At 43.6% G+C, this 13,997-nt stretch overlaps 2 long non-coding RNA genes across 2 annotated transcripts in view; one reads left to right on the top strand and one right to left on the bottom strand.

Moving 5' to 3' along the window:
- LOC149432669 (uncharacterized) overlaps window positions 1–4,099 on the bottom strand; it is a 33,682-nt gene extending 29,583 nt beyond the window's left edge. Inside the window, exon 1 of the long non-coding RNA XR_016308975.1 lies at window positions 2,484–4,099. This is a non-coding gene — a long non-coding RNA (uncharacterized LOC149432669). The remainder of the gene's footprint in view (window positions 1–2,483) is intronic.
- A 2,675-nt stretch (window positions 4,100–6,774) lies between these two features.
- The window catches only part of LOC149432670 (uncharacterized), a 42,172-nt gene continuing 34,949 nt past the window's right edge, over window positions 6,775–13,997 (top strand). Inside the window, exon 1 of the long non-coding RNA XR_016308976.1 lies at window positions 6,775–6,864. This is a non-coding gene — a long non-coding RNA (uncharacterized LOC149432670). The remainder of the gene's footprint in view (window positions 6,865–13,997) is intronic.

Genomic DNA, 13,997 nt, shown 5'->3' on the forward strand with positions numbered 1-13,997 from the left:
TCAAATCTTGCAAGATTTCAGATATGCCACTGTCTCTCGCCTTGACTAAGACCTCCTTTCTTTTGTTTGTGCTGCTTCTACATAGTATTGGGTGGACTGCTTTAGGTCTTGTGTAGATGGCCTTTTAAGTCCTCAGTTTTCATTCAGTTGGTGTACATAATGCGCAAAGCAGAATATAGCATTTGCACTCAATGGGACATCTGCTCATGGGGCACAATAGTCCTATAATCAAAAGGTCTGGGGTGACCCCAGCTTTGCTGAACATGCAGGTGGGACTTGGATGTCCTCCTAAAAGACTATCTATGCAAACACAAGCCTGGCCATGTAAAGACCTGCCTCCTTCTACGTTCAAGTATTTAAAACACATCATTTTTCATTAGTTCTTCTAGTTCCTGGTCTGTGAACTGTCACAGACCAGTAATAAGTCCATGAGAGACGCCCAATGGACAAAACAGATGAACGTCAATTCCTCCATGATTCAAAATTTGGTGCTTCTCTCACCTTGACAGACACCACTCTCTTCTTTTTATGCTACTCCCACCTGGTATTGGGTGGACACCTTTGAGGCTTTTGTGGGTGGGCTTTGAAGTCCACTCTTTGTATTCAGTCAGTGTGCACACTGCGCAAACCAACAAAACACATGTGCATATTTAGGGACTGCTGCTGATAGGGTTCAACAATCCTATAATTAGAAGGTTGGGGGTTCTCCAGCTCTGCTGAACATACCCCAATGCAGATAGGACTTGGATGTCCTTGTAAAAGGTCATCTAGTAGAACCCTAGGTCTAGCCATGTAAAGATCTGCCTCTTCCTACTTTTAGGCATCTAGTAAATACACAATTTCATTAGTTCTGCTAATTGCAGCTTTTGGACTATCACAGACCAGAAACTGGTCCATAAGAGTCTCCTAAAAGGTGAAACCAATGGACATCAGTTCCTGCAAGATTCAAAATTTGGTGTTGTCTCTTACCTAGACCTAAAATTTATTTTGTAAGTGCTACTTCCACATGGTATTGGGTGGACGGCTTTAGGGCTTGTGTAGATGGCCGTTGAAGACCTCTGTTCCATTAGAGTCAGTGTGCACACTGCGCAAAACTGCGCTTGTGCACACAAAGGAACCACAGCTCATAGGGTTCAATAATCCTATAATCGGAAAGTCAGGGGTGCTTCAGTTTTTCTGTGCATACCCTAATGCAGATGGAACTTGGATGTCCTCGTAAAAAGTCATTTAGACAAACCCTAAGTCTAGACACGTAAAGATCTGCCTCTTCCTACTTTCAAGCATCTAGCAAAATATACGTTTTCATTATTTCTGCTAGTTGCTGGTTTTGAAGTACCACACACCAGTAACTGGTCCATAGGAGTCTCTCAATTGTGAAAAAACCGATGGACCTGTTCCTTCAGGATTCAAAATTTGGTGTTGTCTCTTACCTTCTAATAGACCCCCTTTCTTTTGTTTGTGTTACTTCCACATGGTATTGGGTGGACAGCTTTAGGGCTTGTGTAGATGGCCTTTGAAGTCCTCTGTTCCTTTTCACACTGCGCAAAACAGAAAAGCGCATATGCACACAAAGGAACCACTGCTCATAGCATTCAACAATCCTATAATCAGAAAGTCGGGGGTGCTTCAGTTTTGCTAAGCATACCCCAATGCAGATGGGACTTGAATGTCCTCTGAAAGGGTCATCTAGACAAGCCCTAAGCCTGGCTACGTAAAGAACTGCCTCTTCCTAATTTCACACATCTAGCAAAGACACAAAATTTCATCTCTTCTGCTTATTTCCTGGTCTGTGAGCTATCAGAGACCAGTAATTAGTCCATGGGTGTGACTTTAATGATTTTTGGAGCATCTTCTTGTTTCTGGGACAAAGGCGGCTAGGCGAGACACAGCCAATTAGGTGAGGTTCCAAACCTGTACATACCAGTGAGAAATGGTTTACCAGACATGTACTGTATCTTACTCTGGATACATTTTAATTGATTTGTGTTTATCAGTGAAGATGGGACAGTATAAGTGCATCATAGAAGACAGATGAAAGTTTTTGAACATTTTTGAGCAAAGCATGTACTAACTCACGTTGACACATGAAAATGTTGAAATGCAGGAATTAACTTGCTAATTACGCCTTCCTATTACAGACAATTATTCAAAAAATGAGTGATAGCCAGAAATATAAGACATGGAAGTATGATATGTCTTTGGCACGCCATAAAAAGTTGCAATAATTGTTTTTAGCACACCTGTCCACCTATCAATGGGCCACCTATAAAGGCATTTGAGAAGAAAATTGAAAAAACTTCTAGTATCCCGGTACGGTTAACTCTACGATGACTGCGCAGTCTGGATTGCAGAGGGACACTGCAAGCCAGACAACAATAGAGCGGCCATCTTGGCTATTGTCTGGCGCGGAATTACTGCGCTTGGATTCAGAGGACAGCAGACACAGACAGACGTCCACACCTTAACAAATTCCATTGTCTTACCTTTTCCGTCTTGGCGCTGCCCCTTGGAACGCTGGCGGAACACGAGCTCGGGAGTCTGGTACTAAGACACAGGATGAAACCAGTTAATAGACAGCAAGGGTGATGCAATTCATTACAGATCTAGCAAGCTAGCTGGCACAGTTGTCGGCGTACCGAAACGGGTTAATAACGTGAAAATTCTAGCAGTCTGCTGAAACGGCAGCCGGAACTTGAAAGTCTTCGGAAAGACCTGAGCAAGCTGTCCGATAAAGTAGTTAACCAACCAGTTCTTAAGCATTGTCCGGATAAAGGACTCTGTCTGTATTATTCATAAGTAGTCATTCAATGTATGGCTCCTGATCGACTAAGAGCCTTGAGCACCCCACTAATGTGTCCTTATTTTGCCCTGTCTAGATTAATGTGCAATTTAGGGAGTGGTGGCAGGAAGTAAGGGACATAATTGGATGGCCTGGTGCCATGTATTCCCCTTCCCTCCATAGAAGATGCTTTTCAACCTGTTTTGGGCGACGTTGGCAACTTGCAACCTTTTCATGGAGGTGCAGCGATTACTGACCGCCTCTGCTCATCCGGAACTGGGACGCAAATTCTTTTGCAATAAAACTGGTTAAATTCAAAAGAGACTCTGAAGACGTTTGGCCAGCGTTTGTGCAATGTCACCCACCCTAGCACCCTAGCACTGCTCATCCGGAACTGGGACGCAAATTCTTTTGCAATAAAACTGGTTAAATTCAAAAAAGACTCTGAAGACGTTGGCCAGCATGTTTGCAATGTCACCCACCCTAGCATTGTTCAATAGGTGCCTATCTTATCCTTAACGCAGGCGGCATCTGTACAAAAAAAAGGGATTTATTAGCGTGAACGTGATGCTGCTCTCTTTGTAGGAGACACAGACACATTAAAGTCAACAGGCTTTTTTTTTTTTCGTGCTCTGTCTGAGGGCGACAGAAGAATTTCTGCACAGACAGATGCAGTTGCACATGCTGCCATACATACATAATCACTGTTGAGACTATCGATAGAGTCTAAAACAATGGGACAAATGCAGAATAACAAAAAAAAAAAGCTAATGAATAACTAAAAAAAAAAAAAAAAGCACGCAAACCGAAAATCTTTACTGGGCGCGGAATAACAGTCTGGCCGTCTAACACCTTGACACACCTTGTCTGACACTTGCCCTACAGTTGGCAGACCTACACCTGCATAGAGGTAACAGGTAACAAAGGCAGGCAAGCGCACAGGTAGACAATGGTTAATGGAGCATGGCACAGCAGACAGATGTGTGGATGGTGCGCAAAGGGGTAGCAACCGCCGCAGAATATTAATAACTACCGGGAAGGCAAATGGCAAAAAATGTAGTCGGTTTGCCAAAGGCTGAACCTCCAGACTGAAGTGACATTGAATGATGATATAGGGAAAGGTACTTAATCTATAGAGAGAGAGAGAGAGAGATAAGGAGAGAGAGAAAGAGAGAGAGAGATGTGGAGAGAGAGAGAGAGAGAGAGGAGAGAGAGAGGGGGAGAGAGAGATGCGGAGAGAGAGAGAGAGAGGGAGAGAAAGAGAGAGGTGGAGAGAGAGAGAGAGAGAGGTATATGTGGAGAGAGAGAGAGAGAGAGAGAGAGAGAGAGAGAGATGTGGAGAGAGAGAGGTGTGGAGAAAGAGAGATGTGGAGAGAGAGAGAAAGAGAGAGGTGGAGAGAGAGAGGGGTGGAGAGAGAGAGAGGGGTGGAGAGAGAGAGAGAGAGAGAGAGAGAGAGAGAGAGAGAGAGAGAGAGAGAGAGAGAGAGAGATGTGGATAGAGAGAGATATGTGGAGAGAGAGAGATGGAGAGAGATATGTGGAGAGAGAGAGAGATGTGCAGAGGGAGAGAGAGAGAGAGAGAGAGAGAGAGAGAGAGATGTGGAGAGAGAGAGAGAGAGATGTGGAGAGAGAGAGGTTTTATATATATATATATATATATATATATATATATATATATATACACATATAAATATATATATATATATATATATATATATATATATTATACAGTGCATACACATACATTCACTTTCAAGTATAACTCCATTCATGCACAGATTCCAATCAAATCAACTAAAAGGAACAATTAAGTAACTTAGATGACCCCTAATGCGGACAAATTGCGTATTTAACATGTACGCTTAGTTTTACCGTGTTACGTATTTGTGAACAAGCAATTTGGAAATATTGTCACACAAATAAACTATGAATATAGACCAATTAAAAGAAAAAAAAATTACTACCCCCCTATATTTATTGTACATTTTTTAGGTAAAAAAAAAAAAAAAGCAAAAGAATGGGGGCTTTTAGACTGCCGTCTGGAAAGAAAAAAAAAGGCGAGCACACGCGGCGCACACACCTTTCTAAATCTCGCCTCGTAGGATTGCAGTGGGAACAATCGGAGCGTACAGGCGGTCCGCAGAGCCGTGAGCGCACGCTTGGCATCGATCAGAGACATTGACACTCAGTACCTGACCTCCAGCTCCCGATGCCACACTCTTAGCTGCTGCGTCTCTCTCTCTCTGTCTCCATCCTCAGTCTGTGCAACGAGCACGTCATAAGCGAGTGTATCCCACCCCCCTCCTCTGCCCTCACATACACTCTCACCCTTCTGCATGCAAAACCTGACAGCCAGAAGCACTTCTCCTGCTGTGCGCTGCCTTGCTGCCGTAACAGGTAGCCGCCTTCGTCCATCTCCTTCGCCCCCCCCCCAAACCATTGTGCTGCGCGCACTGCAGGCCTCCAAAGACGCTGCTCCCTGCGTCCGAAGGGGCTTATTTACTAAGGCAGTGCAAATGGGCGCAACGTGCCTTCCCCATAACCAAATCTTTTACTGGTCCACCAAAATGGACCGCTTGTTATGCGTTATCGCACTGCCATCTTTATTAAGTAAACCCGTCAGGCTTTCTCTTTTGCTGTCTTTACATTTCTCAGCAATTGATCCCCGTCTCTCTCTCTCTTTCTCCCTGTTTAATCAATATCGCCTGAGTTCCTTGCGCGCCCCCGATCACGTTGTCTTCTGCATTTGCCTCTTTTTTTTTTTTTTTGTGTGCCTAATTTTTTTTGTTCCCGTGCACCGTTCCCTGGTGGCTTCTTGGCTTTGTTGCGTTTGCATTCCTTTGTACCTTTTGTCTGTCACCTGCCGCTCTCCTCCGCTACCTCTTTGTCTGCTGGCGGCTGCCTTTACCACCTTTAGCCCCCCGTCTGTCTGCCGTTGCACGCTCTCCTTGCTCTTTTGTCTTGCCCCTGCTGCAAATGCGTTGGGTTCAGTTTTCCAATTTTAACACCTGCCATGTTGGCATTCTGGTTGACCGCCTAAGAAATGATATGTATTTATTATTATTTTTTTTAATCGTATCATGTTTCGTTTTAGCCGGTGCCCTGATCTCTGATTGCGACGCGGAGCGTATCGCGTCTCCCCGAGCAATATCCCCCCTTACCTGTACGGCTTCTTCATTTCCTTGTCTCTGACCATCCTGTCTTCCTCACTGCTCTTTCTCCATTCTGTTACCCCTCCCGCTGTCTCTCTCGATTCTCCCTTGCTCCATCCATTTCTCCCCTCCCTCGCTGCTCGCTCTCTCCCCGCCCCTGGGCTGCCTTTCCATTCCAGACAAGCAGAAAGCGCAATGCGGCTTTGCTCAGGATGGGGGGGATTTATTAAACTTGTCTGGCTCAAGACAGAGAGAGGGAGGGTCTGTGTCTGTGTGTGGGGTGATAGGATATAGGAGACACAGAGAAAGAAAGAAGTAATGGGGGGGGGGGTGCAAGGTAGTTAGAGTAGCAAAAGTGGAGAGATATTCCAAATCCTTTCCAATCTAAGGCCAAATAGTTTAACTCTTCGTTCGCCAGGCGACGATGGCGCATTGCAGAGCCGCGTCCATTAAAGAGTTAATGCGCCGTGCTAAAAAAGACACGTCAAACCCTTAAGGCACGTGCAACTTTTTTTTTTTTTCTCCAAACGAGCAAAACCCATTCGATGCCTGTTACAGGTGGTTAATGGTCAAGTGCCCAACACTTGCATCGGAGTACCTACGTATACATTCCTTGTGCAGCGTCTGTAGACTGCTGCGTCATTGGCTATATGAGAATCTTTGCCTGTGCCGTCTTTTTTGGCGGTGGTATATTTGTTTGACGCTGCAAATAAAACTGGCTCGTATGTTCCGTGCCCGTCTCCAGAGCTTTTTAAAGAAACTGTGTGCGTTTGCATGGATGTGCGTGTTTGTCTGTCTATAAATCTTGGTGTTTCTTTGCTGCTTCTTATCCTCTGTCTAGACAGGCGTTTGGTTTATTTCCGAAGGGTGCGCAAATACGTCTGTCGATCCGAAACGAGTTACTGTTCGGGTGTCGTACATTTTTGTACTCAGGTAATATTTGGAGATCAAATTCCAGTTCTTTGCTTTATAAGAGGGGTGCTTCTGCTTTCCATCTGTCTCCTACTATTTCATATTTCTCTATCTCCTTTCCTCTCTCTTATCATTCATACTTTTCTCTTCTTCCTCCTTTATTTTTTTTCCCTCTCTTCTCATCTCTCCATCCTTCTACGCTTCCAACCCTTCTTCATTCTTTTCTTCTTCCCCATGCCTTCCCTCTCTTCTTTATTCTACTCGCATCCCCTCTTCCTTTCTTCCCTCTCTTCTTCATTCTACTCTCCTTTCCTCATCCTTTTTTACATTTATTCCTTTCACCTTTATTCTTTCTCCTTTTTATTCTTGTCTCCTTCTCTTCATTTTTCTCTCCTTCCTTCTTCCTGCTTTCCTCCTTCCCTATTCTCTCCTTCATTCCCCTTTCCTTACTTCTTCCATCACCTCTTCATTTTTCTCTCATCTCCTCCTCTCTTCTCTCCTTCCTTCTTTCCTTTATTCTTCTCTCCTTCTCTTTTCCTTCTCTTTTTTTCTCTCCTTCACTCTTCCTTATTTCCTCCCCTCCTCTCTCCTTCCCTCTTCCTTCTCTCCTCTTTTCTTCTCTCCTTCCCTCTTCCTTTACTCCTTCATTCCTATCGCTTTTCCTCTTCCACCTACCTTCATTGTTCTTTCCTCCCCTCTTCTCTCTTTTCCTTTTCTCTCCTTCTTTCTTCTTACCTTCCTTATTCTCTATTTCCCTTTCTTTCTTTCCTTCCCTCTTCTCTCCTTCCCCATTTATTCCTCCCCTCTTTCATTTCTCCTCCTTTCTTCTCCCCTTCCCTCTTTCTTTTTTCTTTTACTACTCTCTCCTTCTTTCTTCCATCTCTTCATTTTTCTCTCCTTCTTCCTTCTCTTCTTCCCTTTTCCTTCTCCTCTTTTTTTCTCTTCTCCTGTCTTCCTTCTCTTCTTCATTCCTCTTTCCTCCCCTCTTCCATCTCCTCTTCATTTTTCTCTCCTTCATTCCTCTCTCCTTCCCTTTTCCTTCTCCTCTTTTTTTTCTCTTCTCCCATCTTCCTTTTCTTCTTCATTCCTCTCTCCCCTCTTCATATTTCTCTCCTTCTTCCTTCTCCCCTTCCCTCTTCCATCCCCTTTTAGTTTTTCTTTTTTTCCCCCTCTTCTCTCCTTCCTTCTCTCCTTCCCTTTTTTTCTTCTTCCCTCCTCCCTCTCTTCCCTTCTGCTTTATTCCCTCCCTTCTATCAAACAGAAACTGCACATTTTTCCCAAAATACATCAGTAAAAAGTGAAAATGCACACCACGAAGTTATCCATAGTAACCAATCAGATCACAGCATGCTGTAGCCAGATGGGTGACAATTTATTTCTCATTGGTCATGGTTCTACATTTGGAATTTTGCTCAATAAATAAGTCTGAACATACCTCACTTCAGGCCATGTTATTATGGCAACCTATGGGTTGTTTACGGCTATGCATCTTAAAGTCCAGCTACAAATGGTTGTCCCACAGCTGCCAAAAGTCTGTGCGTCTCCCTCTGTTTTCATTGCAGTGTTTAAAAATATTAGTGTTTTCTATATATATTCCAGATAGTACCAGGATTAAGTCTTTTTTTATTTTTGTACCTCTGTATCTAAGAATATCTGTGTCTGCCCCTGTTGGAAGGGACAGCCTAGTGACAAATTTAGCTGTCTGCAGTTTTACCAGGCAGGTCCAGCAGGGGGCGCTGCAGGGTTGTCTGACAAGTGAAGTTTGAGAAAGGTGCATCGGAGGTCGCCAGCATCCAGATAAAGTCTGGTGATAGGCCCGTGTAGAGATAGTATTAGGACAGCAGGGGACGCTGCAGCACCGATGAGCCGGCTTAGTGATGGAGCTACATGAGGCTTCAAAAAAAAAAAAAAAGGAAAGAAAAAAAAAAAAATCCGCCTTCTACTGCATGGCAGCACAGACACAAAAGATTAAAAATGATTCTGCAGTCTGGGACTCGGCTGTTCAGTGACAGCGCAGGCTAGCGGAGGGCGCACCCCAAAATAAATGACAGTTTATACAAAACTTTCGATTTAAAATGTCTGAAATCACAGCGGCTACAGACAGCAGAAGCTTCACAATGCGAGTCATTAGGAGTGGTGAAAAAAAAGCTCTGTATTTCAGTTACCACGAACAATGCAGCATTTTGCTGTGCTCTTTTGTGACGTAGATACACCGTAAGTAGCCGTGGACATTAAACGATGGTTGTTTGCGTAGCCCTGATCTGATTGGTAAAGAATTGTGCTTTAAGGTGACTATGGCATGAATATAATGACCCAAAAAAAGTGGGCTTGGAGCAGACACTACTACTACAGGGGGGAAAATACAATACAGAGAAAGTTATCCCCTCTCCCCGAGAATAATCGGTGAGTCTTCTGGGGGACCCGTACATAAAGGATTCTTACCCTTTCCTTCTGTCAAGGGCAGGGGCGGACTGACCATTTGGAAACTCGGGCACTGCCGAGGGCCCGGGGTCAGTAGGGGGCCCCATGAGATGCCCTTGGTACCTTTTTCATAGGCTTTTTTGAGTTTGGGCAAGGACACAGGGGCCCCATGATCCCCTATTGCCCGGGGGCCCCATGAGTTGTCAGTCCACCCCTAGTCAAGGGTCAGCCTACATGTCTTTGTACACTGGTGAATGGCCACCATTTGCACCATGTTTGATTTATGTTTTGAAATATGTGCCAAACTTAGGCCAAAGCCCAAAACGTATCTAAACTGTATCTACACTAATAATTTCTGTGTGTGTAGGGTAAGAAGAAATTTGTATAGAAAGTTGTGCAGCTCAGTGGTTTGGTTCACATTGGGCTGGTTTTTGGTCTCCAAATTTGGGGTTGAGTGGTGGTAGTGAGCTAGGAACATGTACTGATCCTAGGGTGAGGTTTGTCTTTCCAAGTGTGTTGTGCATCTCAGTGGTTTTATTCATGTTGGGCTGGATTTTGGACATCAAATTCAGGGTTCACTGGTGGTGTGCTGGGATCATGTGTTGGTCCTAGGTTGAGGAGTATCTTGTACAAAGAGTTGTACAACCACTTGGTTCATGTTGGATTGCTTTTTGGTCTTCCAATTTGGGGTTCAGTGGTGGTGTGCTAGAAACATGTATTGATGCTAGTGTGTGGTGCATCTTGTATAAAGAATTGTACAATCATTGAGTTGTGTAACTGTGTGGTTTGGTTCATGCTGGGCTTAATTTTGGACTTCAGATTTGGGGTTCAATGGTGGTGTTGTGCTTGGGAACATGTATTGGTTTTGGGGTGAGGACCATCTTGTGTGGAGAATTACACGAATCAATGGTTTGGTCCATATTGGGCTGGATTTTGGACATCAAATTTGGGGTTCAGTGGTGGTATTTTGGGATCATGTACTGGTCCTAGGGTGAGGAGCATCTTGTACAAGGGGTGTTCAAGTCAAACTGGGACTTTTAATATTACAGGTAAAATGGGATGCTACCGTGGCGGTACTACATGCAGTAGTAAGTGGAAAGCTTGTCCTATTACTGGTAGGCAGCACACATGTCGAGGGCCGGTCCAGAGACCGTTAATCAAGATGGCAGACAACAGTGTTAATGAGTGCATGGAGCATCGTGTGGTGATCAAGTTTCTTGTGAACAAAGGCGTAAAATCCAGGGATATCTACAGAAGACTTCAAGAACTGTACAGTGAAATATGTGCCAAACTTAGGCCAAAGCCTAAAACGTATCTAAACTGTATCTACACTGTAATAATTTCTGTGTGTGTAGGGTAAGAAGAAATTTGTATAGAAAGTTGTGCAGCTCAGTGGTTTGGTTCACATTGGGCTGGTTTTTGATCTCCAGATTTGGGGTTGAGTGGTGGTAGTGAGCTAGGAACATGTACTGATCCTAGGGTGAGGTTTGTCCTGCCAAGCATGTTGTACAAGCACTGAGTTGTGCACCTCAGTGGTTTTATTCATGTTGGGCTAGATTTTGGACATCAAATTCAGGGTTCACTGGTGGTGTGCTGGGATCATGTGTTGGTCCTAGGTTGAGGAGTATCTTGTATAAAGAGTTGTACAACCACTTGGTTCATGTTGGATTGCTTTTTGGTCTTCCAATTTGGGGTTCAGTGGTGGTGTGCTAGAAACATGTATTGATGCTGGTGTGTAGTGCATCTTGTATAAGGAATTGTACAATCATTGAGTTGTGTAACTGTGTGGTTTGGTTCATGCTGGGCTTAATTTTGGACTTCAGATTTGGGGTTCAGTGGTGGTATTGTGCTTGGGAACATGTATTGGTTGTGGGGTGAGGACCATCTTGTGTGGAGAATTACATGAATCAATGGCTTGGTCCATATTGGGCTGGATTTTGGACATCAAATTTGGGGTTCAGTGGTGGTATTTTGGGATCATGTACTGGTCCTAGGGTGAGGAGCATCTTGTACAAGGGGTGTTCAAGTCAAACCGGGACTTTAAATATTACAGGTAAATGGGATGCTACCGTGGCGGTACTACATGCAGTAGTAAGTGGAAAGCATGTCCTATTACTGGTAGGCAGCACACATGTCGAGGGCCAGTCCAGAGACCGTTAATCAAGATGGCAGACAACAGTGTTAATGAGTGCATGGAGCATCGTGTGGTGATCAAGTTTCTTGTGAACAAAGGCGTAAAATCCAGGGATATCTACAGAAGACTTCAAGAACAGTACAGTGATGAGACGCTCAGCCGCAGTACGACATTTGAATGTAAATGTTTTAAAGATGGCCATTCTTCTGTCAGTGACGATCCCAGCTTTGGTGGTTCCTAGCCCACAGCAGTCATACCTGTGAACATTCAGTGCATGGAATGTCTGATCCTGAATAATTGGCGCATAACCTGTCAGTAAATTGCACAAAAGATGAATTTTTCTGTGGGAACGGTGAACACAGTCACTCACGAACATTTTCATTTTCGAAAAGTTAGCGAATGCTGGTGTCACTATCAACAGTGAATATTACTGTTGTGTTCTAAGTGATGTGTACAAATGTCTTTGGAAAAAAACTGCCCGGTTTGATCACTAATGGCGTCCTGTTTCTCCAGGACAATGTACAAGCTCATACTGCTCACTGCACTTTACAGCAACTCAGCTTGGAGGTATTGCCACATCCCCTTTACATCCTGGACCTCACACTGAGTAATTGCCACCTGTTTGGACCCCTAAAAGAGTTCCTTGGGAGTCAGCATTTCTGCAATGATGATGAAGTGAAGCAGGCTGTCTTATGATGGTTCAGCCGTACTGACAAATCTTTCTATGCTTAAGCTTTACAGGCATTAGTTAAACGCTGGGATAAGTGTATAAATGTAGCAGGGGAGTATGTCAAAAAATAAATGCAGTTTCCACTCCTTGAAATTTGTTCTTTTGTTATATAAACTCAAAAGTCCCGCTTTGACTTGAACATCCCTCGTATAAAGAGTTGTACAACCACTAAGTTGTGCAACTCAGTAGTTTGGTTCACATTTCTCTGGTTCTTGATCTTCAAATTTGGGGTTCAGTGATGGTCGTGTGCTAGAAACAAGTATTGCTGCTAAGGCGAGGATCATCTTGTATAGAGAGTTGTACAACCATTGCGTTGTGCACTTCAGTGGTTTGGTTCACATTGGGCTGGTTTTTGGTCTTCATATTTGTCTACAGTGGCAGTGGTTTTCTAGGTCCACTTATTGATCCTAGGGTGAGAAGCATCTTGCATAAAGAGTTGTACAATCCCTGAGTTATGTAACTAAGTGGTTCGGTTGACGTTGGACTGGATTTTGAACTTCAAATTTGGGGTTCAATGACTGTGGTGTGTTGGGGACATGTATTGGTTCTGGGTGAGAACCATCTTGTATGGATAGTTGTGCATCTCACTGGTTTGGTTCATACTGGACTGTATTTTGGACTTCAAATTCAAGGTTCAATGGTGGTGTGCTGGGAACATGTATTGGTCCTGGGGTGAAGAGCACCTTGTATTGAGAGTGGTACAATTCAGCATTTTGGTTCAGTTTCTTGATTTGCATTTACAAAATGATACATACAATGCATTATGTTGGATTGAGGCTTTCCCTTCTTCAGGGCTTTAGCTAGTATTTAATCTGTGAGCCATGTGGAGACAGGATTTGGTGTCAAGGTACTTTTGGGATTGCCTTGTGACTGCTCCAGTCTAAATGTCAAAACCTTTTTGTCAACTGGGCTGGAACAGGCACACCATAAAACCTAAAGTAGCCAGAGATCAACTCCTTTCTAAACCCAGCTAAAACCTAAATTTTATCTAAAGCCTCTAATAGTAGGGACCCCTATTTCCATGAGAAGCATTGCGTGTGTCATTTTGTATATACAAAGAATATGAACCAAACAGCTGACTTGCACAGGACACTAGGACTAATACACGGTCTCAGCTCTAGTTTTGGAGTTCAAAAAGCAGCCCAACTGTGAATGAAACTCATTGATCACAACCACATACACCAAGTGGGTAATAGTAACCGCAAGTAACAGTATTGTTGTCTATACCTGCCCTAACTTAGGATCATTGGCAGCCTGTTGGAACTATGCTTTGCCTGTACTGCCCCCAACAGTGGTAAGGAAGGAATCCGTGGCCACATAAAGCACTTGTCTTAATTCTTTCACATATATATGCCTGTTGGAGCCAAAAGGTACCCATAAATAGCAGGTACCTGTTTTTTAAAGAGTTGAATCATATCATCAAAATTTTTGATCAAATATAAATTTTTCTATTAACGTAATTTCCTATAAAGCGAATTGAATTTCCTAATTTAGTGAGTGTACCATATAATCTCAGTTACGTGGGAGGGTCAGTGTTCATTCTGTCCCAAATCTTCAGCAAAGATCATGTGATCAAATGCCATGTTTTTTTAGTGATGTCACCAGCACTGGACTGAACCTGGAAGAGTATTTGCTCCAGGAATGGAAAGTATTTCAGTCCTTCTACTACTAAGGTGATATGATCTCCATGTATAATACATAAGGGGGATATGATCTCCATGTATAATACATAAGGGGGGATATGATCTCCATGTATAATACATAAGGGGGATATGATCTCCATGTATAATACATAAGGGGGATATGATCTCCATGTATAATACATAAGGGGGGATATGATCTCCATGTATAATACATAAGGGGGGGATA

This window comes from Staurois parvus, unplaced genomic scaffold (assembly GCF_062004578.1).
Source record: "Staurois parvus isolate SC_StPar_1 unplaced genomic scaffold, SC_StPar_1.0 ptg002113l, whole genome shotgun sequence".
Classification (NCBI taxonomy): domain Eukaryota; kingdom Metazoa; phylum Chordata; class Amphibia; order Anura; family Ranidae; genus Staurois; species Staurois parvus.